Source organism: Scyliorhinus canicula, chromosome 13 (assembly GCF_902713615.1).
Source record: "Scyliorhinus canicula chromosome 13, sScyCan1.1, whole genome shotgun sequence".
NCBI lineage: Eukaryota > Metazoa > Chordata > Chondrichthyes > Carcharhiniformes > Scyliorhinidae > Scyliorhinus > Scyliorhinus canicula.
Genome location: NC_052158.1, coordinates 4,653,616 through 4,678,166, shown reverse-complemented (window position 1 = coordinate 4,678,166; position 24,551 = coordinate 4,653,616). Strand labels below are relative to the sequence as shown.

Sequence of the window (24,551 nt, the reverse complement as noted above, 5' to 3'; positions counted from 1 at the left end):
ACAATACAAGGTCTTCTCCATGGTGGACCTTAAGTCCGCTACCACAGCTCCCCCATCCGCAATGAGTGACTGCAAGTACACTGCCTTCGAGGCAAATGGGCGGGCTCTACCACTGTTTAAGGGTTCCTTTCGGTGTCACTAATGGGGTCTCGATCTTTCAGCGAGAGATGGACCGATGGTTGACCAATACTGTTACAGGCAACATTCTCGTATCTCGATAATGTCACCATCTGCGGCCACGACCAGCAGAACACGACACCAACCTCTGAAAATTCCTCCAAAACCGTGAAATCCTTAACCTTACGTATATACAAGGATAAATGCGTGTTAGCACCCGACCGCCTAGCCTCCTCGGCTACATAGTGCGAAATGTGAGGATAGGCCCCGACCCTGAACGCATGCGCCTCCTTATGGAGTTTCCCCTTCCTCACTGCTCCAAGGCCCTGAAGCGCTGCCCAGGTTTTTTCTCTTATTATGCCCAGTGGGTCCCCAACTATGCAGACAAGGCCCGTCCTCTGATCCAATGCAGTTTTTCCCCTGTCGATAGAGGCCCGCCAGGCCTTCAGCTGCATCAAAGCAGATATTGCAAAGGCCACGATGCACGCCATCGATGAGTCCCTCCCCTTCCAGGTCGAGAGCGATGTGTCTGACGTAGCTCTGGCAGCCACCCTCAACCAAGCGGGCAGACCCGTGGCCTTCTTCTCATGTACCCTCCATTCTTCCAAAATCCGCCACTCCTCAGTCGAAAAGGAGGCCCAAGCCATAGTAGAAGCTGTGCAACATTGGAGGCATTACCTGGCCGGCAGGAGATTCATTCTCCTCACTGACCAACGGTCGGTCGCCTTTATGTTCGATAATGCACAGCGGGGCAAGATAAAGAACAATAAGATCTTGCGGTGGAGGATAGAACTATCCACCTATAACTATGAGATCTTGTATCGTCCCGGGAAGCTAAACGAGCCTCCTGATGTCCTGTCTCGCGGCACAGGTGCCAGCGCACAAGTGGACCGCCTCCGAGCCCTCCACGAGGACCTCTGCCACCCGGGGGTCACTCGCTTCTTCCATTTTGTCAAGACCCACAACCTGCCCTACTCCATCGAGGAGGTCAGGACAGCCACCAGGAATTGGCAAATCAGCGTGGAGTGCAAGCTGCACTTCTACCGGCCAGAGAAAGCGCACCTGATAAAGGCTTCCCGTCCCTTTGAACGCCTCAGCATGGACTTCAAAGGTCCCCTCCCCTCCACCGACCGCAACACGTACTTCCTGAACTTGATTGACGAGTACTCACGATTCCCATTCGCCATCCCCTGCCCCGACATGACCGCAACCACTGTCATCAAAGCCCTCCATAGCATCTTTACACTGTTCGGGTTCCCCGCTTACATACATAGTGATAGGGGGGTCCTCCTTTATGAGCGATGAACTGCGCCAATTCCTGCTCAGCAAGGGCATTGCCTCGAGCAGGACAACCAGTTACAACCCCCGGGTAACGGACAGGTAGAGAGGGAGAACGGAACGGTCTAGAAGACCGTCCTACTGGCCCTGCGGTCTGAAATCTCCCAGTCTCCCGCTGGCAGGAAGTCCTCCCGGATGCCCTCCACTCCATCCGGTCCCTGCTCTGCACCACAACCAACCAAACACCTCACGAATGTCTCCTTGTTTTCCCCAGGAAGTCCTCCACTGGGACCTCGCTCCCGACCTGGCTGGCAGCCCCCGAACCCATCCTGCTCCGAAAAAACGTGCGGGCGCACAAGTCGGACCCGTTGGTCGAGAGGGTCCATCTTCTCCATGCTAACCCCCAGTACGCCTACGTGGAGTACCCCGATGGCTGACAAGACACGGTCTCCCTACGAGACCTGGCACCCGCCGGATCCCCTGTGCACACCCCCGCCACCAGTCCCACCCACCATCCCACCGGGGCACCTTACAGCTGCCCCCTTCCCAGGAGGATCAGTTCTTCTGCCGACCCCGTCTAAGACCCCCCCCCTGCCCACCGCCGCACCCCGCAGACGCTCCCTTCCCAGGTCAATCAGCTTCCCCACCAGAACCGTCTAGGGGTGTTGAAGCTGCCACAGAGACGGAAACCACGCTCCCGGAGTCACAGACGCCCGAACCTCCACCGGCGTCACCACCGAAGCTTCGACGATCACAGAGGACGACCAGGGCCCCCGATTAACTGATTGCTTCACTATAACATGGATATAGTTAATTGTGAAATTGTAAAATTGTAAAATATTTTGTAAATGTTTATGATTATAAGTCAAAACGCTGTACGGAGGTATTACGGTACCTCCATAACTATAAATCCTACCATGTTACAAAGTTGTAATACCAAGCCACCACCCCCGCCGGACTCTTTTTTTTAACAGGGGGTGAATGTGGTAGTCTGGCTAGAGGTATTACGGAACCTAGCAATGCTGGAACACCATTGGTGGATAATGCATGTTGTCTATTGGTCGAGCCTGTATAGTAGCTCCGCCCTGCAAGGCGGGGTATAAGAGCCCGTGCCACCCCAGCAGCTTCCCTTCTGTACCTGAGCTGCTGGGGGAAACATCTAGCTTATTAAAGCCTTCAGTTGTACTACAACCTCGCTTTAGTAGTCATTGATTGTGCATCACGGGCCTTTCTGCTGCTGCCGCCATGGGGGATACAGGATAGAGTAGTTTCCAGTACCTGGGTGGGAGAGGGGAATGTCTCAGATATTTACAGGAACTTTGGGAGACGGAGGAAACTCCGGTTGAGGAGCTTAAGGGCAAGTTAGAGGACGAGCTTGGAGGAGAGATAGAGACGTGTCTATGGGCGGATGCCCTAAGCAGGGTTAATACATCCTCATCATGTGCCAGGCTCAGCCTGACACAGTTCAAGGTAGTCCACCGGGCACACATGACAGCGGCTAGGATGAGTACGTTTTTCGGGGTAGAGGATAGGTGTGCGAGGTGCGCGGGAAGCCCAACAAATCATGTCCACATGTTTTGGGCATGCCCAAAGCTTAGAGGGTTTTGGCAGGGTTTCGCTAAGGCAATGTCCACGGTACTAAAAACATGGGTGGTGCCAAGTCCGGAGGTAGCGATCTTTGGAGTGTCGGAAGAGACAGTAGTTCAGGGGGCGAAAGAGGCCGACGTCTTGGCCTTTGCCTCCCTGGTGGCCCGGTGACGGACCTTGTTAATGTGGAGGGACTCGAAGCCCCCGAGTGTAGAGACCTGGGTTAGTGACATGGCTGGGTTTCTCAGTCTCGAGAAAATAAAGCTCGTCTTTAGAGGGTCAATGGTCAGGTTCACCCGGAGGTGGCAGCCGTTCGTCAACTTTCTCGGGGAAAATTAAAATGTCAGCAGATGCAGAATTCCAAGCGGGAGGCGGGGGAGAGGGCCGGATTGTTGTTTTATGGTTGGGGTGTGTGAAGATTGGGATGGGGGGGGTAAATGTTTATTATACCATGTTGATGTCATTGTTAATGATATTATTATAAAAATTTTCAAATACAATAAATATTTTTTTTTTAAATAAATAAATCAGGACAGAGGAACTTATCTGAGTTTTACCAGGATTAATGACATCCAGCATTTCTCTCCCCATAAGTAACAGTAAAGGGCTGTTGAATTTTCCGATGGACAGGACACCATCTGCTAGAGACAGACTTTGAACATCATCGCTAATCCTGTAAATATTAAAGAGTTGATTATAAATTGACCACAAACACTTTGCTGAGTAATTTTACCAACTTGCCCTGAGTTTCAGTAAAGTTCATGTCCTACCTCCTCTTCCCAGATGCTTCCTCCTGAAATAAACAAAACACAAATCTGAGTTGACAGAGACGGACTGTCTATATCCAGAAAGCAGAAATGACCCTCACATTGTTACAAGCTGCTGAGAATTGTCAATTCCCATTGCTGCAGACATGGAATAGAAAGAGGATGTTCCACAAAGGATATTGAAGCACAGGAGAAAGTATCAAAAAGATTGACAGCAACTGAGAGGCTTCAACTAACAGCAAAGATTGATCAACTTACTGTAGAAAGAGAAGACCTGATAGAGATCTTTCAAATGATGAAAGGGGTCGGATTTGAGAGATTCAGTGAAGATGTTTCCACTTGTAGAGAATCCAGAAATCGGGATATAAACATAATCTAGTTACAAATAAATCCAATGGGGAGTTCAGGAGAACTTCTTTCCCGAGAGAGTGATGAGAATGTGGAACTGACTATCACACGGGGTGGAATTTACTCCAGTCTGTCACAGCAGTGAGCATGGTGTCCGGACATAGGGGGCAGGATTCTCCGATCCTGCGGCCATGTCCGCAGGATCAGTCTGGTTTTATGACCAGAAAGTCGGCGCCACCCCCGCACCGATCCTCTGCCCGGTGGGGGGGGGGCTCACAGCGGCGCAGGGTGAAGCCCCCAGCTTTACCTGCGGATCGGGCCGGGGAATGGCTGAGTCCGTGGCCGCGCATGTGCACGGCTTTCTCAAGCGTCTCCCCTCTCCCCCCCCCCCCACCCCGACTGTGAAGGGGCAAGATCCAAGATCCAAGGGTCTGGCACTGCAGTCAAGAAGGAGGGTCAAGAACGGTCAACCTGGCTCCCGGGCCTACAATTCACACCAGAAGGAGCAGCCGGGTGGGGAATTGGAATTTATCAGGGATTGGGGCTGAGGTTTTAAAATTACTTCAGGGTAACAACCAAACCCTGGGGGGATTTGGGTTTGAATTGAGGAAGGTTTGGGCTGAAATGTGGGGTTTTGTCTGTGGATTTTCAGGAGAGGCTTTTTAATAAGTTGTGGTGATTTGTGTGTTTATGTGGAAGCCGAGGTTAAATTGTGGAGGGATTTAAATCGGAAAAACCAATTAAATGTTGTGTAATGTTATTTATACTGTTTAGAGCTCTTTGTATTCAGTGTTGGGAGTGTTTTTCTGAAAAACAAGTTTGTGGTTGAGTCTGTGTATTTAATATTTCTATAAAATAATCTTTATTGTCACAAGTAGGCTAACATTAACACTGCAATGAAGTTACTGAGAAAAGTCCCTCGTCGCCACATTCCGGCGCCTGTTCGGGTCACAGAGGGAGAATTCAGAATGTCCAATTCACCGAACAGCACGTCTTTCAGGACTTGTGGGAGGAAACCGGAGCACCCGGAGGAAACCGACGCAGACACGGGGAGAACGTGCAGACTCTGCACAGTGACCCAAGTCGGGAATTGAACCTAGAACCCTGGCGCTGTGAAGCAACAGTGCTAACCACCGTGCAAACCACTGTGCCACCCTATGTTTTTTCTAAAATCCTCAAGTCAAGAACCATCAGTCAGAGGAAACGGGAGCGAGAACCTCTTACAGTCCCTCAATCAGGTACACAGTGCAACTGAACAAGGGCATTCCCGCTACATCCTCAATCCCACCATCTCTCCCTCCCACCCCCTCCCAGAATCCCACCAGTAATCCCAACAGGATTTGATTTTCAGGCTTCCCGTATTGTGAGACCCCTGCTCATTGCTGGGGAATACCAGTGACAGCAGGATGAGAACATTAATTGCCCTGTTAAGGGGCTGAATTGGTTACAGGAAGGCTGTCCCACAAGATTTACCACCACAGACTTAATCTGTGTAGAGATGGAAAGACAACAGAAACTCCACACAGTGTCATTCCCCATATCCCCTTCCACTCACCCCACACCCTGACTAAATGTACCCCGGGGGGGACAGCATTAATTCCACCCACCCAGGGAAAGGCAGGGATCCATTTAAGGAGAAGTTGGATAAACACATGAGGGAGAAAGGAACAGAAGGATATATTGACAGGGAAATGAAGTAGGATGGGAGGAGGCTTGTGTGGATCATGTTGTGGCTGTGAACTTTCACTGAACTAAACTGAAATATAATCCCTCACCATCAGAAATCTCACTCCGTCTTTTTGTTCCAACTGTTTCTCCAACTTTGAGAGTTTCTCCTGAATAGAATTTAAATTCTCCTGAATTTCACAAAGATTTTCCTCCATTGTTTTCAGAATTTGTTCCTCTTCTTCCCTGAGATCTCGGATGAAACGCTGCTCTTTCTCAGTGAGAATCTGGTGCATTTTAGTGAACTCGGATGTGATGTGGCTCTGCAGACTGACCGACTGTTTCTATAAGAAGAAACATTAAAAATAATATGTTTCTGTCATAAAAACAACAAAATAATGAATTAAATTTGGAAGCTCAGCACAGGGAGACTTTACCCTAATTTGGGAAATCTTCTGTTTCTGCTGCTGCTCCATTTCTAGAACCGTCGATTTCTTCTGTGTGAGAGAATCTAAGGAAGATTTCACCCCATCCTGGGATTGGGAGAGAAAATCAGGAAATAAAAGTGTTAGACCCTGAAAATGTGATCAAATAATCAGGTGATCAAATCTTTTTTTTTAAATGTATCTATTCAGAGTTTCTCAATAATTTTACAAAACACTCCAAAAGGAAAATAATGCAAAGAAAAAAGGGCAACATGGCAACCAAAAAGAACAACTTAACCCTCTAAACGATAAACAGTTTAACAAGTTAACACCCAACTCAAAACAAAATAGGGCAAACGCCCCTTTCAAAAGGGGAAAGAAATCAGCCCCCCCCGACGTTGAGTTGCTGCTGCTGTTGACCTCCACCTAACGTTCCCCGAGAAAGTCAAGGAACGGTTGCCACCGCCTGGAGAACCCCTGCAAGGACCCTCGTAAGGCAAACTTTATCCTCTCCAACCTGAGAAATCCCACCATGTCACTGACCCAAGCCTCTTCGCTTGGGGGTTTCACGTCCCTCCACATTAACAAGAGCCTTCTCCCGGCTACCAAGGAGGCAAAGGCCAGAACTCCGGCCTCTTTCGACTCCTGCACCGTCGGATCCTCCGATACCCCAAATATCGCTATCCCCAACTCGGTTTTACCCGAGTATCCAAGACCTTAGACATAACCTTTGCAAAGCCGTCCCAAAACTCCGCAAGCGCCAGGCACGCCCAGAACATATGGGCGTGGTTAGCTGGGCTCCCCGAACACCTTACACATCTGTCGTCCACCCCAAAAAACCTACTCATCCTCCGCCCCTAACATATGCGCCGTGTGTACCACTTTAAACTGGATCAGGCTGAGCCTGGCACAAGATGAGGAGGAATTGACCCTGCCCAGGGTGTCAGCCCACAGGCCCTCATCCAGCTCCTCACCCAGCTCCTCTTTCCACTTACCCTTCAGCTCCTCCACTGAGGCTTCCTCCATCTCCTGCAGCTCCTGGTATATCTCCGAGATCTTACCCTCTCCGACCCACATGCCCGAGATCACCCTGTCCTATATCCTTCGGGCAGGCAGCAACGGGAATTCCCCTACCTGCTTCCTGACAAACGCCTGAACCTGCTTATACCTGAAGGCATTTCCCGGGGGTAACCCAAATTTCTCCTCCAGTGCCCTCAGACTGGCAAAAGTCCCGTCAATGAATAAACCCCCAACCTTCTAATTCCCGCCTGGTGCCAGCTTCGGAACCCACCATCTATCCTGCCCGGAGCAAACCTATGGTTGTTTCATATCGGGGACCAGACCGAGGCCCCTGTCTCCCCCCGGTGCCGCCTCCATTGCCCCCAAATCCTCAGCGTCGCCGCCACCACAGGGTTCGTGGTATACCCCGTCGGCTGAAGCGGCAATGGTGCCGTCACCAGTGCCCCCAGGCTAGTACCTACACAAGACGCTGCCTCTAGTCTTTTCCATGCCACCCCCTCTCCCTCCATTATCCATTCCCGAATCATCGACACGTTTGCTGCCCAGTAGTAGCTGCACAGATTCGGCAGCGCCAACCCCCCCCCCCACTCCCCCCACCCCCACCCCCCGACTGCGCTCCAAGAACAGTCTCTTACAGGGAATCAAATCTGTTCCCTTTTTTTAATAAATATTTTTATTCTCCCTTTTCACATTTTGTTCCCAAATTTACAGCCACCACCAGTCAACAATAATCAGTAATGAATGTAATGTCAATCCCCATATCAATAACAACAATCCCATCCTCGCACCAAACCCCCAAACATTAGCCCGCATGTTAATATAAACAAATAATAAAGTGGGAAACAGGAATCACCCATAGTCACCATTAGCACATACAGACCCCCTCCCCAACCCTCCCCCTAATGTTCAATGTAATCCAATTCTCAAAAGTACATAATGAATAAAGCCCATGAATTGTAGAACCCCTCCATCCTTCCGCTCAGTTCAAACTTAACCTTCTCAAGAGTCAAGAATTCCAACAGGTCCCCCCGCCACGCCAGGGCACAGGTGGAGAGGTTGATCTCCATCCCAACAGGATCCGCCTTCGGGCGATCAACGAGGCGAAGGCTACAACATCTGCCTCCGCATCCGTTTCCAACCCCGGCTGGTCCGACACCCCGAATATGGCCTCCCGAGGGCCCATGTCCAGTTTCACGTGCACCACTTTAGAGATTACCCTAAACACCTCCTTCCAGTAATCCTCCAGCTTTGGACAGGACCAAAACATATGAACATGGTTTGCGGGGCTTCCCCGCAACATTCACACACATCTTCTACCCCCTCAAAGAGCCGGCTCATCCTCGTCCTTGTGAGGTGAGCTCTGTATACCACCTTCAGCTGTATCAGCCCCAATCTCGCACATGAGGTGGAGGTGTTCACTCTCCGGAGCACCTCACACCAGAACCCCTCCTCCATACCCTCTCCCAACTCTTCCTCCCACTTTGCCTTGATCCCTTCCAGCGCTGCCTTATCCTCTTCCAAAATAGCCCCGTATCCCGCTGACACTACCCCCTTCTCCAGTCCCCCTGTCGTCAGTACCTCCTCCAGCAATGTGGAGGCCGGCTCCACCGGGAAGCTCTGTATCTCCTTTCTGGCAAAGTCTCGAACCTGCATGTATCTAAATATTTCCCCCTGCTCCAGCCCATACTTCACTCCCAGCTCCTTCAATCCTGCAAACCGACCTCCAAGAAACAAATCTTTTAGTGTCCTAATTCCTTTCTCCTCCCATCTCCGAAAATTTCCATCCCACTTCCCTGACTGAAATCTGTGGTTCCCCCGAATCGGCATTTCCCTGACCCTGACCCCAACCTAAAGTGCTGGCGAAACTGCCTCCAAATTCCCAACAAATCAATTACTCCCGGACTCTCTGAGTATTTCCCCGGGGCCGTCGGGAGCAGCGCTGTTGCTGGCGCCTTCAATCCCGACCCCCTACACAAACTCTCCTCCATTCTGACCCACTGGGAGTCAACCCCTCTGACCCAGCTCCGTACCTTCTCCACATTCACCGTCCAGTAATAATACATCAGGGGCGAAATTCTCCGCAGACCGACGTGACGCCCATTTCCGGCGGGAAAAAGCGGTGCGGATGACTCCGGCGTCAGCCCCTTCTTTTAAGCCGGTAATCTCCGTTCCCGAAAGGGCCAGCAGCGGACTGATGCGATACGCGTCAGTTTCACCCGCTGCGGAAGTGGCGAGTCCCGGCGTTTGTGTGGTGAGGAGAGAGACCCGGCGTTGGGGGGGGGGGGGGGGGGGGGGGGGGGGGGAAGGAGGAAGAGAGACCAGGCGTTTGGGGGGGGGGGAGGAGGAGGAGGAAGAGAGACCGGCGTTGGGGGGGGGGGGGGGGGGGGAGGAGGAAGAGAGACCCGGCGTTTGAGGGGGGGGAGGAGGAGGAGGAGAGACCCGGCGTTTGAGGGGGGGGAGGAGGAGGAGGAGAGACCCGGCGTTTGAGGGGGGGGAGGAGGAGGAGGAGAGACCCGGCGTTTGTATGGGGGGGGTTGCGGAGTTGAGAGGGGGAGAGGGAGGGAGGGAGGGGGGGCGGGTTGCGGCGTCGAGTTGCGAGGAGAGGGGAGGGAGGGTTACCTGCGCTGAGAGGAGGGGGGAAGGGGGTTACCTGCGTTGAGAGGAGGGGGGAAGGGGGTTACCTGCGTTGAGAGGAGGGGGGAGGGGGTTACCTGCGTTGAGAGGAGGGGGGGGAAGGGGGTTACCTGCGTTGAGAGGAGGGGGGGAAGGGGGTTACCTGCGTTGAGAGGAGGGGGGGAAGGGGGTTACCTGCGTTGAGAGGAGGGGGGAAGGAGGTTACCTGCGTTGAGAGGAGGGGGGGGAGGGGGTTACCTGCGTTGAGAGGAGGGGGGAAGGGTGTTACCTGCGTTGAGAGGAGGGGGGAAGGGGGTTACCTGCGTTGAGAGGAGGGGGGAAGGGGGTTACCTGCGTTGAGAGGAGGGGGGAAGGGGGTTACCTGCGTTGAGAGGAGGGGGGAAGGGGGTTACCTGCGTTGAGAGGAGGGGGGAAGGGGGTTACCTGCGTTGAGAGGAGGGGGGAAGGGGGTTACCTGCGTTGAGAGGAGGGGGGGAAGGGGGTTACCTGCAATGAGGGAGGGGGGAAGGGTGTTACCTGCATTGAGAGGAGGGGGGAAGGGGGTTACCTGCGTTGAGAGGAGGGGGGAAGGGGGTTACCTGCGTTGAGATGAGGGGGGAAGGGGGTTACCTGCGTTGAGAGGAGGGGGGGAAGGGTGTTACCTGCGTTGAGGGAGGGGGGGAAGGGTGTTACCTGCGTTGAGAGGAGGGGGGAAGGGGGTTACCTGCGTTGAGAGGAGGGGGGGAAGGGGGTTACCTGCGTGAGAGGAGGGGGAAGGGGGTTACCTGCGTTGAGAGGAGGGGGAAGGGGGTTAACTGCGTTGAGAGGAGGGGGAAGGGGTTACCTGCGTTGAGATGAGGGGGGAAGGGGGTTACCTGCGTTGAGAGGAGGGGGGGAAGGGTGTTACCTGCGTTGAGGGAGGGGGGAAGGGTGTTACCTGCGTTGAGAGGAGGGGGAAGGGGGTTACCTGCGTTGAGAGGAGGGGGAAGGGGGTTACCTGCGTTGAGAGGAGGGGGAAGGGGGTTACCTGCGTTGAGAGGAGGGGGAAGGGGGTTACCTGCGTTGAGAGGAGGGGGGAAGGGGGTTACCTGCGTTGAGAGGAGGGGGAAGGGGGTTACCTGCGTTGAGAGGAGGGGGGGAAGGGGGTTACCTGCGTTGAGAGGAGGGGGGGAAGGGGGTTACCTGCGTTGAGAGGAGGGGGGAAGGGGGTTACCTGCGTTGAGAGGAGGGGGGAAGGGGGTTACCTGCGTTGAGAGGAGGGGGGGGAAGGGGGTTACGGTGTTGAGTTGAGAGGAGAGGGGAGAGGGGGGTTACCTGCATTGAGAGGAGGGGGGGAAGGGGGTTACCTGCGTTGAGATGAGGGGGGAGAGGGGGGTTGCGGCGTTGAGTTGAGAGGAGAGAGGAGAGGGGGGTTACCTGCGTTGAGAGGAGAGGGGGGGTACCGGTGTTGAGAGATGGGGGGGCGGCGTTGGAGGGGGTAGGGGTGGTGAGGGGGGGTAGGGGTGGTGAGGGGTGGTAGGGGTGGTGAGGGGGGTTGGGGTAGGGGCGGCGGCGTGCAGAGGGGGGGGGGGCGACGGATGGCCGGGGCCAACGCACCGTCGCCCCCTCTGCACGCCGCTGCCCCCTACCCCAACCCCCCCACCCCCTCCAACGCCGCCCCCCCTCACTCAACGCCGGTACCCACCCCCCCCTCTCAACGCTGCAACCCCCCCCTCACCGTTGCACCCCCCTCCTAACGCCGCACCCCCCTCTAACGCCGCACCCCCCCATCTAACGCCACACCCCCCCCTCTAACGCTGCACCCCCCCTAATGCCGCACCCCCCCAACGCCGCACCCCCCCTAACGCCGCACACCCCCCTAACGCCGCACACCCCCCTAACGCCGCACACACCCCCCTAATGCCGCACACCACCCCCAACGCCGCACACCCCCCCTAACGCCGCACACCCCTAACGGCGCCCCCCCTAACGCCGCACACCCCACCCCCCCCCCAACGCCGCACACCCCACCCCCCCTAACGCCGCACACACCCCCCCCAATTGCCCTCGGACACTGAACGGCGTCAACCATCATCAATGGTTGACGCCGTTTTAAAGCTACTCTGTTTTTCGCCGACGTGACCCGTGGACACGTCGGCGGGACTTATGCCCATCCGGGCCGGAGATTTGTTCAAAGTAAAAAATCAATGACATCCCGCCGGCGCCAGCTGTTTTCAGAGGCTGCCGGCGGGATTTGCACAACGCCGGTTTTTGGCCGCTGGGAGAATAAAAAACCCGGCGGGAGCGGGATTAACGCCGCAGCCGGCCGATTCTCCGACCCTGCGTGGGGTCGGAGAATTTCGCCCCAGGTTCGGAAGACCCAAACTCCCTGCCTGCTTTCCTCTCTGTAGTTGCACCTTTCTAATTCTGGCCACCTTCCCTCCCCATATGAACGTAATCATCCCTTCAATCTCTCTAAAAAAATGCCTTTGGCAGGAAAATTGGCAGGTATTGGAAAGTAAACACGAATCGCGGCAACACGTTAATTTTAACGCCTGTACCCGACCCGCCAGTGACAGAGGGAGACCATCCCACCTTGCCAGATCAGCTTTCACCCTCCCCACCAAATTAGAAATGTTGTACCTACGGAGCCACCCCCCCTCCAATCCCGAGAAACCTGCACCCCCAGGTATCTGACGTGAGAAATCTGTTCCCTTTTACCTTGTAGATTTCAACAGCTTCTAAAATCGGCAGAAAGTTGTGAGATTTGTGTTTCCGCGAATCTCTACAAATCAGACAGATCAATTTCTTGTCAGTTTTACAAAACAGCTTCAGTTCTTCCTGATGTTCCTCACAGTGAAGTTTACTTTCCTTCTCTTTCCCATTCAGCTTTAATTTTCGAGCTTTCTCAGCCAGATTCGCTAAGGCCCAACTTCCTGTGAGGTTTCTTTCTGGAAACTGCTGTCGACATTCCGGGCAGGAGTTTCTCTCCTTCTTTTCCCAACACTGGGTGATACAGGAGCGGCAGAAGTTGTGTCCACACTCCAGTGAAACCGGATCAGTGAAGAAATCAAGACAAATGGGACAAATTGCCTCCTCGGACAAACTTTCCTCCTGTTGTCTGGAAGCCATGTTCACACTCAGCACTTCCTGATTCAAACCACTTTCAGTTTTAAAGTTCCTGCTCTGCTGCTGAACACATTCAGTTCTTTCAACGCTCTTTCATTTCCTCTTGATCATGGTGCCCTGGCCCTTGCCTGTCTTGCCTACGCTGTGAATCCCACCTCCTGGAAAATCCCTCTGGACATCCAGGGCTCCACAGTAACCTGTTTGAGAATATTGCTTCATTGCTGGTCTCATTACCAGCCCTTTTGTCTTGCACCATCATTTAAAATAAACATTTGTGTGTCTTCAGTATCTATCACAGATTTCCTTTGTAGTTCTTCCACCTCCCTCCTCCCACGGCCTTCCCCACCTCTGAACCTGTGGTATGTCTAACCTTTTGCAGTTTGATAAAAGGTCATCAATCTGAAAAGCAAATTCTACCTCACTCCACAGATGCTGCCAGACCTGCTGAGTTTTTGTGTCATTCCCTCTTGTTACTTGAATGATTGTGTGTGATTACCTGGGGCTGCTGAGAGTGTGATTGTTCTTGATAAGAACATATTCATTTTAGTTTAAGTTCGTGCCATGAGAATGTCAGAGATTCAAATGAAACTTTCGTAATTTCTGAAAGTTTGGCTTATGTTTCAAGTTAGATATTTGGCCTGGATTTATTCCGGCTGAGGCTTGTATGAATGATAAAATGCAGAATCCTTTTAGAAAAGGGATAAAAAGCAGCTTTGGAGAATTGCGAAGTTAGTTTGAAAATGTTCCTCGTACTTTTTTTTCCTGTTGATTGAAGAGGAAGTCTGAAACTGCTGTCGTACTGATTGACTCCTCCGTCACCACAATGGCTTTTCATAGCACAGAACTAATTAACTCTTTATTTGCCATATTGCACTCCTCAGTTTACAGACATGGGAGTGGATTCTCCGGTCCCCCAGCCGTGTTTCTCGGTAGCGTGCTGATCGCGGAGGGCGCGATTCTCTCTTCCTGCCGCTTGTCCATAGGATTTCCCATTAAAGCCATCCCGCACAGCTGGGAAACCCACAGATGAGGGTGCACTTCCAGCAGGAAAACAGAATCCCAACAGCCGGAGGGTTTTAGCTCAGGTTAGATGTTTGTTTTTAAGAATCAACTTCAACAATGCCAGCACACTTATTACATTCCTGTGGGAGAAGTGTTGTGCCAGAGAGTTTGAGCTGTTTGATCGAGATAATTAAGCATGAATTGCAGGCCCTGTCATGAAATAAATACTTTGGGCAGGATTTAACCACCGTGTTGTGCCCGACGTGGATCTGGGTGCGCCTGGTAAATAGCAGGAAAGTCCAAAATCATGATTCACACCAGGCATGAACCAGTCTGTAATTCACCTGACCCGTACCCGATGGCGAATTTCAGATCTCGTCCAGGAATGGCGAGCATATCATAAACCCTCATCTGCATTCATTTCCCCCAATCCCTCCTTCATCCTCCCCATCTCCCATTTTACTCCTTCCCCCAACCCCTCCCTCCCTCTCCCCCACCTCCATTCCCCACCCCTCAATCACACAGCCTCCTCCCTGACCACTCTCTTCCACTCTCCAAGGGTCTGTGTAACCTCACCCCAGGGTTTGTACTGTTGCCTCGCAGCGCCAGGGTCTCAGGTTCGATTCCCGGCTTGGGTTGGGTTGCTGTCTGTGCGGAGACTGCACGTTCTCCCTGTGTCTGCGTGAGTTTCGTCCGGGTGCTCCGGTTTCCTCCCACAAGTCTGAAAGACGTGCTTGTTATGTGAATTGGACATTCTGAATTCTCCCTCTGTGTACCCGAACAGGCGCCGGAATGTGGTGACTAGGTTTTCACAGTAACTTCATTGCACTCTTCATGTTAGCCTCCTTGTGATGATAATAATAATTAATGTTCAAACCCCCAGCTGTGGTTAACACAGACTCAGCGATCCCTGGGCACCACCATTCAAGACGCGGCTTTCCACTGCGGTTACCACTATAGCAGCGTTGGCATCTTTCCAAGCATTGTTGGCACCATCTCCTGCGTCCTCCAGTGAATGTCGTTGCTCTGGCCTATCATCGGCATCAGCTCTGGGACAATCTTGTCCAGTAGCTTGGCATCTGACTGGGACCCAGCAGACCTCCGACTGCTGGCCCCCTTGGTTCCTACCTCCACCTGATGTACATCAGCAACTGTGTGGTGCTCACTGGATTGTACCCCAGAAGCCTGTCCACTAAAATCGCCCACCAAGGAGTATGTCTGTGTGCTGGTGGAAGGTGGGGTGATAGCTGTGACCCCTCACCTGGTGTCCCCTCAGAGCTCTCCTCCGAGGGGGTCTCTTGGGTGGCGGAGGGCAGGGAGCGACTCCGGATAGCCCATCAGATGGTGATCACGCCTAACAATGGACATGTAGTCGGTGAGAGGAAGGGTCATTTTGTCTGACCTGAACAATTCATTTGAGACGGATCATCTGGGTGAAAGGGCCATGGATCCTCACCCCGTGGCACAGGCCAACCTCACTGTTGGTTACTGCTCACTCCTCGGACAGCCCCGTGATTTCCAGGGCCCGTTTCTCATCGGGGGTGAGGACACAGATCCCTGGCTATCCTCTCCTCCGGAGACAAAGAGAGGGCATTGTGAGCCACATGTTCTTTTTAATATAAATTTAGAGAACCCAATTCATTGTTTCCAATTAAGGGGCAATTTAGCGTGGCCAATCCACCTACCCCGCACATCTTTGGGTTGTGGGGGCGAAACCCACGCAAACACGGGGAGAATGTGCAAACTCCACACAGACAGTGACCCAGAGCCGGGATCGAACCTGGGATCTCGGAGCCGTGAGGCTGCAGGGTTAACCCACTGAGCCACTGTGCTGCCCGTGAGCCGCATGTTTGATGGGTCAGGGGGGTCTATAGCAGGTGACATGTGTGGGCACTGCACCTGGACATGAAAGGATTGTGCTGGTGGGTGCCAGGGGTTCTGAGGAACAAGCACGAAGATCGGATGTGAGAGGGTGCAAAGTGTCAGCCAGTGATTTGTGGAGAGGGGTGAGGGATTGGGGCTGGAATTTGAGGGGTGGCAGGTGGAACTGATGTCAGGAGAGGGGTAACTTCCCCTTGCAACTCGGTGGAGGTCGTTGGCCTCCCGGCATTGGATGGTGGTCTCCTCCTGGTCATGCTGCCCGAACTGACAGCCGCTGCCACTGCCTCCCCAGCAGTATTGGTGGTCCTGCTGCTTGCCCTCCGACCCCCCCCCCCCCCCCCCCCCCCCCCCCCCCCTCAGGGAAACAGGGTGCCCTGACTCACATCCAAAGCATCTGGCCAGGTCGGCATCCCCATAGTGAGCAGCAGGTCTGTGCACTGCCATGCTTGTGTGTTGACTGGGAGTGAATGGTGAGGAACATTTAAAAGCTGCCCACCCTCGTTAGCGGTGAGAAGCTGAGGCACAGGTTCGGTAAATCAGACGGCGAGACAACCAGTAATGGCAAAAATCTTGTGGGGGCTCATCTTCGGCACTCAGTGCTGTTGAATACAGGCTGTGATCTCGCCAATAGTAACACCATCGAGTAACACCCTGCCAAACGTGTCCAAAATGACACTTCAAAATGTTTCCGTTCAATCACGCTCTATATTTAACACAGAATGAGAGAGGTCTTGTGTGACAATGAGTAGCTTTCCTACCTTTGGGCCATTAGTTCCAGGGCAAACTCTGAGACTTCATGGCCATGGAAGGTTTGTTCATAACATGGTCAAACAATTTGATTATTAGCTTGTAGATACTTATAGTATGCCTAATAGCAGGTGGTAAGAATGGGAGAGATGGCCATAATGCAGAAGGCAATGAGAAACCACTGCAGCACTCTGCCAGGAATGATATTGTCCAATCCAATAGAAGTCTACGGTTGCTAATGCATTGTGGGAGGAGGAGAATTGGTATCGAGCAGCTTGAAGGAAAAAACAAATAGAACAATTAAAACCAATTTGGTGAATATAGTGAGATGGGGATTTTAAATTTGATTTTGACAACAATTGCAGGAACTGTGTTTATAAGTTCACAAGTAACAACTGTGGACTTTTGAAGTCACAACAGATCCTTAAATTGTCTCCTGAAGCACGTCTGTGCTGTTTGACCGACAAAGGAAAACCATTGCCATTGATCTGTCACAGACACTGAATGTTGCAAAAGGTCCCCTTTATAGTTCATGACTGTGGTTAAATACTGACTAAATTCACCTGGATGGGGAGTTATTTTCTATTTAGATATCTCTTGCTGTTGGATTTTCTTGTGACCAAACAGGGAGGAGGTACCTGAATACCTTTCTAACCTGTGTTATGCCCACAGCAGATATTAGTTGCTGAGCAAGTCACATCCCTGAGGGAATTTGATATATGAATGAAGCCCCGTTTTCATCATATTCTGAAAGGGAGAAGAAATTTCCTGATCTCAGCAGCATCGAATTCCAGTTCCATTTCTTGAGTTTAAAAAATGGTCGGCACGGTAGCACAGTGGTTAGCACTATTGCTTCACATATCCAGGGTCCCACCTCCAGGTGCTCCGGTTTCCTCCCACAGACCAAAGATGTGCACGTTAGGGGATTGACCATTTTAAATTGTCCAAAAAAAGGTTCGGTGGGGTTACAGGGGTACAGGGATGTGGTAGAGGTGTCGGCTTAGGTAGGGTGCTCTTTCCAAGGGCCGGTGCAGGCTTGGTGGGTCGAATGGCCTCCTTTTGCGCTGTAAATTCTACAATTCTATGATTCGATGAAAGGTTTATTAAAAAGAAGTTAAGAAGGCTTGAACACACAAGATTACACAGTCAAAATAGTCTGACAAAATATTCCCCTCCAAAAACCTACTTGATCAGATCCACAGGTAAACACCTTCCAGGCAACATTCCGTGATAGATGTTTAACTGCAAAACTCCAGGAATGTTGCCTGAAGCAAAACTGCTGTCACTGCAGTCAAGGTGTACCACACAACTTCTCAAACTCGCTTCTGCTGTGCTGTAGAAATCCAGGAATCTTCAGAAACAAAACTGCTTTCTCAAACCCAAGAGTTTTCTGGCTTGACTGGGTGGTTGATTCAAACTGTGCACCTTACACAGAAACAGACATAGAAAATAGAAACAGGATGGGGCAATTCGGCCCTTCCAGCCTGCTCCACCATTCATCATGATCATGGCTGATCATCAAGTTCAATACCCTGATCCCGCCTTCCCCCCATATCCCTTGATCCCTTTAACCACAAGAGCTATATCGAATTCCTTCTTGAAATTACACAACGTCTTGGCCTCAACTACTTTCTGTGGTAGCGAATTCCACAGATTCCACTCCCTTGATGGAGAGATTTCTACTCACGTCAGTCCTAAAAGGCCCTTATCCTCAAACAATGGAATCTAGTTCAGGACTCCCCCACCATCAGGAACATTCTTTCTGAATCTACCCTCTCTAATCCTGTTAGAATTTTGTACGTTTCTATGAGATCCCCTCTCACTCTTCTAAACACCAATGAATATAATCCTAACCGACTTAGTCTCTCTTCATCTGACAGTCCCGCAATCCCAGTAATCAGTCTGGTAAACTTTTGCTGCACTCCCTCCATAGCAAGAACATCCTTCCTCAGAAATGGACACCAAAACTGCACACAATACTCCAGGTGTGGCCTCACTAATCCATATACAGTTGTATTAAAATGTTGTACAATTTATACAAGTTGCAGTAAAACATCCCTATTCCTATACTCAAATCCTCTCTCTCTGAAGGCCAACATACTATTTGCCTTCCTTGTTGCCTGCTGTACCTGTACGCTTACTTTCAGTGACTGATGCACGAGGATACCAAGATCTGTATATCCACCTCTCTCAATTTACACCCATTCAAATAATAATCTGCCTTCCTATTTTTTCTACTGAAGTAGATAACCTCAAATTTATCCACATTCTACTGCATCAGCCATGCATGTGCCCACTGACTCAGCCTGTCCAAATCCCACTGAAGCATCTCTGCATCCTCCTCACAGCTCACCCGCCCACCCAACTTCACATCATCTGCAAATGTGGAGATACTACATTTAGTTCCTTCGTCCAAATCATTAATATATAATGTGAACAGTTGGGGGTCCTCGCACAGATCTCTGCGGTACCCCACTAGCACTGCCTGCCAATCAGAAGTTATTCCAACTTTTTGCTTCCTGTCTGCTAACTAGCTTTCTGTCCATCTCAAGACACGGCTCGCAATCCCATGTACTTTAACTGTACACAGTAATCTGCTGTGTGAGATTTTGTCGAAAGCCTCTACTAATTACATCTTCAAAGAATGATGGTAGATTTGTCAAGCATGATTTCCCATTTGTAAATGCATGCTGACTCTGTCTGATTATACCACTCCTTTTAAACCTTCTTCCAGCCCAGAGCTGTTCCCTGGAGGTCTTACCCCACACACAGAGTCAACACAAGTCAACGTTTTTCCTCAAGTGTTCTTTCTTCCTTTCATTTTCAATTCCATTATCCTCATAACCTTCCTTCGTTTACGTTACAAGTTGTAAAAGCCTCACTCCTCTTTGAAATTTAACAGCTGAAAAAAAAGGTCCCTCTCCATCTCCGAATGCAAATTTCGAAAGACTGCATATTTACTTATAAACCTGCTTGACCCACGCTTCATTCCAAATGCATGCATTTAGTAACCATGCTCCTTCTTGTTTCTCAACTCTCCAGAAAAGCTGTCTCCATTAATCTTTCCACAGCTCAATTAAATCATTTGACACGCACACTGCCTTCTTTACAGAATATCAGAATATTCTCCAGAAATACTAAAAATAAACTTTCTCACACCGGTGATATGAATGGTTTAAGACAGGCTGATATTTATCTGGAAAAATAATGCACCAAAACTATTTGTTTTATATTTATTGGTAATGGCATGATATGAAGATTATCGGCAACAACTGGTATTTATCGAGTGTGTTAAAATGTCCCAAGGCATCCTACAGGAGTGTCATTAAGAAAATTGGACACCGACCTTTTTAAGGAAAATACAGAAGATGATCAAATGCTTGGTCAAAGTGGTAAATTTTCATGAGAGTATTAAGAAATAAAATTGAGAAAGAAAGGTGAAAAGGTCACTGGATTAGTAATCCAGAGACCCAGGCAAGATCCGGGGAGTCCGGTCCAGTTCTCACCATGGCAGATGGTGAAATGTGAGTTTCAGAAAATTCTGGAATTAAAAGTCTAATGGTGACGATTAAATCATTGTCAATAGTTGTAAAAGCCCATCTGGTTCACTAATGTCCTTTAGGGAAGGAAATCTGCCGTCCTTACCCCGTCTTGCCTACATGTGACTCCACACCCACAGCAATGTGGTTGACTCTCAAATACTGTCTGAAACAGAGGGCAGTTAGGGACAGGCAATAAATGCTGGTCCAGCCAGCGACGCTCACAATTTGTAAGTGAATAATAAAAACACGTTCAGAGAGGAAATTCCAGCAGTTCAGAGCCCGACAGCTGACGCATGGTCTCCAATGATGGGGTTACTAAAATCAGCTGCCAAAATTGGAGGAGTGCAGATATCTCCGAGGCCTGTAGGTCTGAAGGAGAGTGAAGAAATCAGGAGGCGAGAGACCATGAAGGAATTTAAAACAAGAATGATCTTAAAATCAAGGCGTAATGAAGTTGGGATCATTGTAGGTCAGTGAGAGAGGTGAATGGGATTTGGTGTGAGCATCAAAGTATTGGATATGTGAGTTTAGGGAAGAGAGAATGTGGCAAGTGCACCCAGGAGTGTGTTTTCATTTAAATTCTGGCCAGACCAGCATTTATCGTCCATCCCTAATTGCCCCTTGACAAGGTGGTGCTGAGCTGCCGTCTTGAAGCCGCTGCAGTCCCTGAGGTGTAGGTACACCCACCGTGCTGTTAGGGAGGGAGCTCCAGGATTTGGACTCGGCGACACTGAAGGAACGGCCGATATATTTCCCAGTCAGGATGGGGAGTGACTTGGAGGGGAACCTCCAGGTGGGGGTGATCCCAGGTATCTGCTGCTCTTGTCCTTCTAGATGGTGGTGATTCAAAAATCACAATGATAGCTCAGCACTTACCACAGTTCCTTTAATTTCATCGAAATCAGAGACACTTTTAAGATACCGGTCTGACTGACTACTTTCCCCAACACTGTTCTATTTGCCCTTTCCAACAGACCTGACAATGCCGATAGTTTGAGATGTGGACTTTATGCTTTATTTGAGATAATTTTCACATTTCTTTCATCACCTGACCCACAAATCACAAGAACTTACACAACAGTAATGATAAGCTGTTTTAAAAAAAACACAAATCCAACATCTTACCTGGATGATTGCCAATAGCAGTAAAGATCTCATTGCTTGAGCTCTGTGAGAAATCCTCTGGGGTGGGGCAGGAGTCAACCAGCTCAATTTCAGACTGGCTTTCAAACCAATAAAAAAAAACAAGCATTTGGAAACCCATCAAACTAACTTTGCATTTCCCAAAGTTTATTTTAAACCTTATGTAATGGACCAGATTTTCTAATATCTGTATTGTTGGAGGCAGGATGCACCCCACAATGATTCATGTGGGGACCTCGTGGGCACACTGACCCACCGACCACAGAATTTCCCAGGAAAGTTGATTTTCCCACGAGCCTTATCCCTGGTCCCCTGGATGCTCCACAAAACTCTCTGACCCCGAACTCGGTTGAGAGACTTTGGACAGTTTGGATTATTCACCCAGGAAATGTGAGACAAATTACAACCTGGATGAACTACAGAACTGAACCCCCCTCCCCCCCAATCCTTCACACTGACCATTCCCGTTCCCCCTGACTCCCCACTCAACCCCTTGGTGAACTCCCATCCTCCCCTGTCATGTTCTTCGTGATTCTTGTTCTCAGGATAGATGCTGTAGTGTTCACAAAGACCACACAAGCTAAATTCATTAACAAAGCTAACTTTTATTTACACTACTTAATTAAACTCGACCGCTTACTCCTATAGTAAACAACAATCTAGCAATTAACAATCTACACTCAACGGACACTAGTCTGTACACTCTACCTATAACTGTACTCTGATCTCTCTCACTACTCCGATGCTCTCCTCCCCGGCCTTCTCCCAGTAAGCCAGAGAAGACACAGCCAGAGTGAGGCACAGCGAAGAGTGAGTTGGGGAATTTGAAGCTAGGTGGGAATTCGAAGCTGGGTTGGCAGGAGGTGCTTTTTAACCCTGGTAAGTGACTGGTAAGTAGTTTTTCTTTTCATTTGTCTAATTATTTATTTATTTTTCTTTCATTTTTTGGAATTGTAGTTGTATAAGTTAACCTAAGGTTTAAGACATGGCAGGAGATCCCAGGCCCGTGCCATGCTCCCCGTGTGCGATGTGGGAGCTCAGGGACACGTCCACGGCTTGGGTCACTGTCTGTGTGGAGTCTGCACATCCTCCCTGTGTGTGCGTGGGTTTCCTCCGGGTACTCCAGTTTCCTCCATGGGGAGGGGGAGGCACGAAGGGGATGGTGCTGGACGTCAGACTGTGATTGGAGGAGGAGGGGCAAGGGAGCGTCACGGAGGAGGCTGGGAACGGCGAATGTACGGGATGGGGAGGGGCAGCCATGGAGGGGGCAGGGCTAGAAGAAGTGAGGCTGTGATTGGAGGAGGGGGAAGTCAGCGTCACGGAGGGACGGGGCATGGGAGAGGTGAGGCTGATTGGAGGAGGGGAAGGTGAGCGTCACGGAGGGACGGGGCATGGGAGAGGTGAGGCTGATTGGAGGAGGGGAAGGTGAGCATCACGGAGGGGGCGGGGCAAGGGGAAAGTCAGACTGTGATTGGAGGAGAAGGTGCAGGCAGGGGGAAAGTCAGACTGTGATTGGAGGTGGGGAGGTGAGCATCACGGAGGGGGCGGGGCAGGGGGAAAGTCAGACTGTGATTGGAGGAGAAGGTGGTTGGGCGGGGTCCGGCGTGGGGGGAAGGGAGCGAGAGCACGAGGATGTTGCAATCCCCAGTGAAAAAACGGGAATGACTGAGGGAGGTGGGGAAATGCCAGAAGGAGGCCATTCGGCCCGTCCTGTCTGTACTAGCCCTCCAAACAAGCACCATGTCTTAGTGCTGTTCCCCTGCCTTTTTCCAAACCCCTGCACATTGTTTCCATTCAAATAATCACCTAACGCCCTCCCTAATGTCTGGGTTGAACCTGCCCCCAACACACTTCCAGGCCGCACATTATGGGGAGAATGTGTGTGCGTGGGTTTCCTCCGGGTGCTCCGTTTTCCTCCCACAGTCCAAAGATGTGCGGGTTAGGTGGATTGGCCATGCTAAATTGCCCTTAGTGTCCAAAAAGGGAGTTAAAGGGAGTTTGTTTAGCTCAGTTGGCTGGATGGCTGGTTTGTAATGTAGAGTGATGCCAGCAGTGTGGGTTCAACTCCCATATCAGCTATGGTTATTCAGGAAGGTTCAACCTTGCTCCTCGCCTGAAATGTGGTGACCCTCAGGTTAAACCCACCACCAGTCAGCTCTCTCTCAAAAAGGGGAAAGCAGCCTCTGGGACTGCAGCAACTTGTGTTTCTATTCAGTGTCTGAGAACCCTGAGGGGTGGGGAAGTTGACAACTTAACTTCAGTTTCAAATAAAAAAGTTAACCTTCTTCAAAGCTGCCTTTTACTCTGCTTAAAACAAAGATTTAGTGCCTTTTAACAGTGATATAAAATAAACTAAATTCACACCACACACATCATTTGAAAGAAAATCCTCCATTTGTTTCATGATTTCAAAGGTCAATTAGCATCTAAAAAATTTCACAGCCATATTGATTGAGAGATAAATATTGACCAGGACACGGGGAGGAACTCTCCCCAACTTAAAATGATTCAGTGGGATCCTATATATCCACCTGAGTAAGCAGGCAGAGTCTTAATCGCCCAACATTCAACATCGTAGCTAATGGGGCGGTTTAGCTTAGTGGGCTTGACAGTTGGTTTGTAATGCAGAACAAGGCCAGCAGCACGGGTTCAATTCCTGTACCAGCCTCCCCGAACAGGTGCCGGAATGTGGCGACTAGGGGCTTTTCACTGTAACTTCATACTTGTGACAATAAAAGATTATTATTCAGATATTGAAGCAGTTCATGTCCAAATGCAGCAATCTCCAGGCTTTGTAACAGTTTTTATTCTTCCATTATGGTTTCTGGACATCGCTGGCTAGGTCAGAATTTATTGTCCATCCCTAGTTTCCCTTTGACAAGGTGGTGGCTGAGCTGCCGTCTTGAAGCTGCTGCAGTCCCCGGGGTGCAGGTACACCCACCGTGCTGTTAGGGAGGGAATTCCAATTTCCAAACCCATTTCCTATTCTGACAAAACTTTTCTGAGGATTTGTTAAACATTTCTACAGGTCTCCCAGTTAATTTCCAACAATTAGCTTTAGTTTGTCCAGGTTTATTTCAATGTAAGTATATGACCATTTTCCCACATGTAACTAGCTGTGTAAATATCAGCCAAAAGCGCTACTTCTTGGGTCTTTAATACTTAAAGCTCGTCGAAACTGATTATAATGGTTACTGGAATATTGTTTCAGAATTCTTCTGTAATGTACGGAAATTAATGTTGAATGATTAGTTTAGATAAGTTATAATCAAACAAATAATTGATTAAAATGTGAGTATCATGTGACT

At 50.4% G+C, this 24,551-nt stretch overlaps 1 protein-coding gene and 1 pseudogene across 1 annotated transcript in view; one reads left to right on the top strand and one right to left on the bottom strand.

Annotated features, from left to right (window-relative positions):
• Positions 1–12,982, bottom strand: part of LOC119976435 — a 93,031-nt pseudogene extending 80,049 nt beyond the window's left edge.
• The window catches only part of LOC119975844 (zinc-binding protein A33-like), a 413,200-nt gene that overhangs the window by 274,411 nt on the left and 114,238 nt on the right, over positions 1–24,551 (top strand). The window lies entirely within an intron of this gene.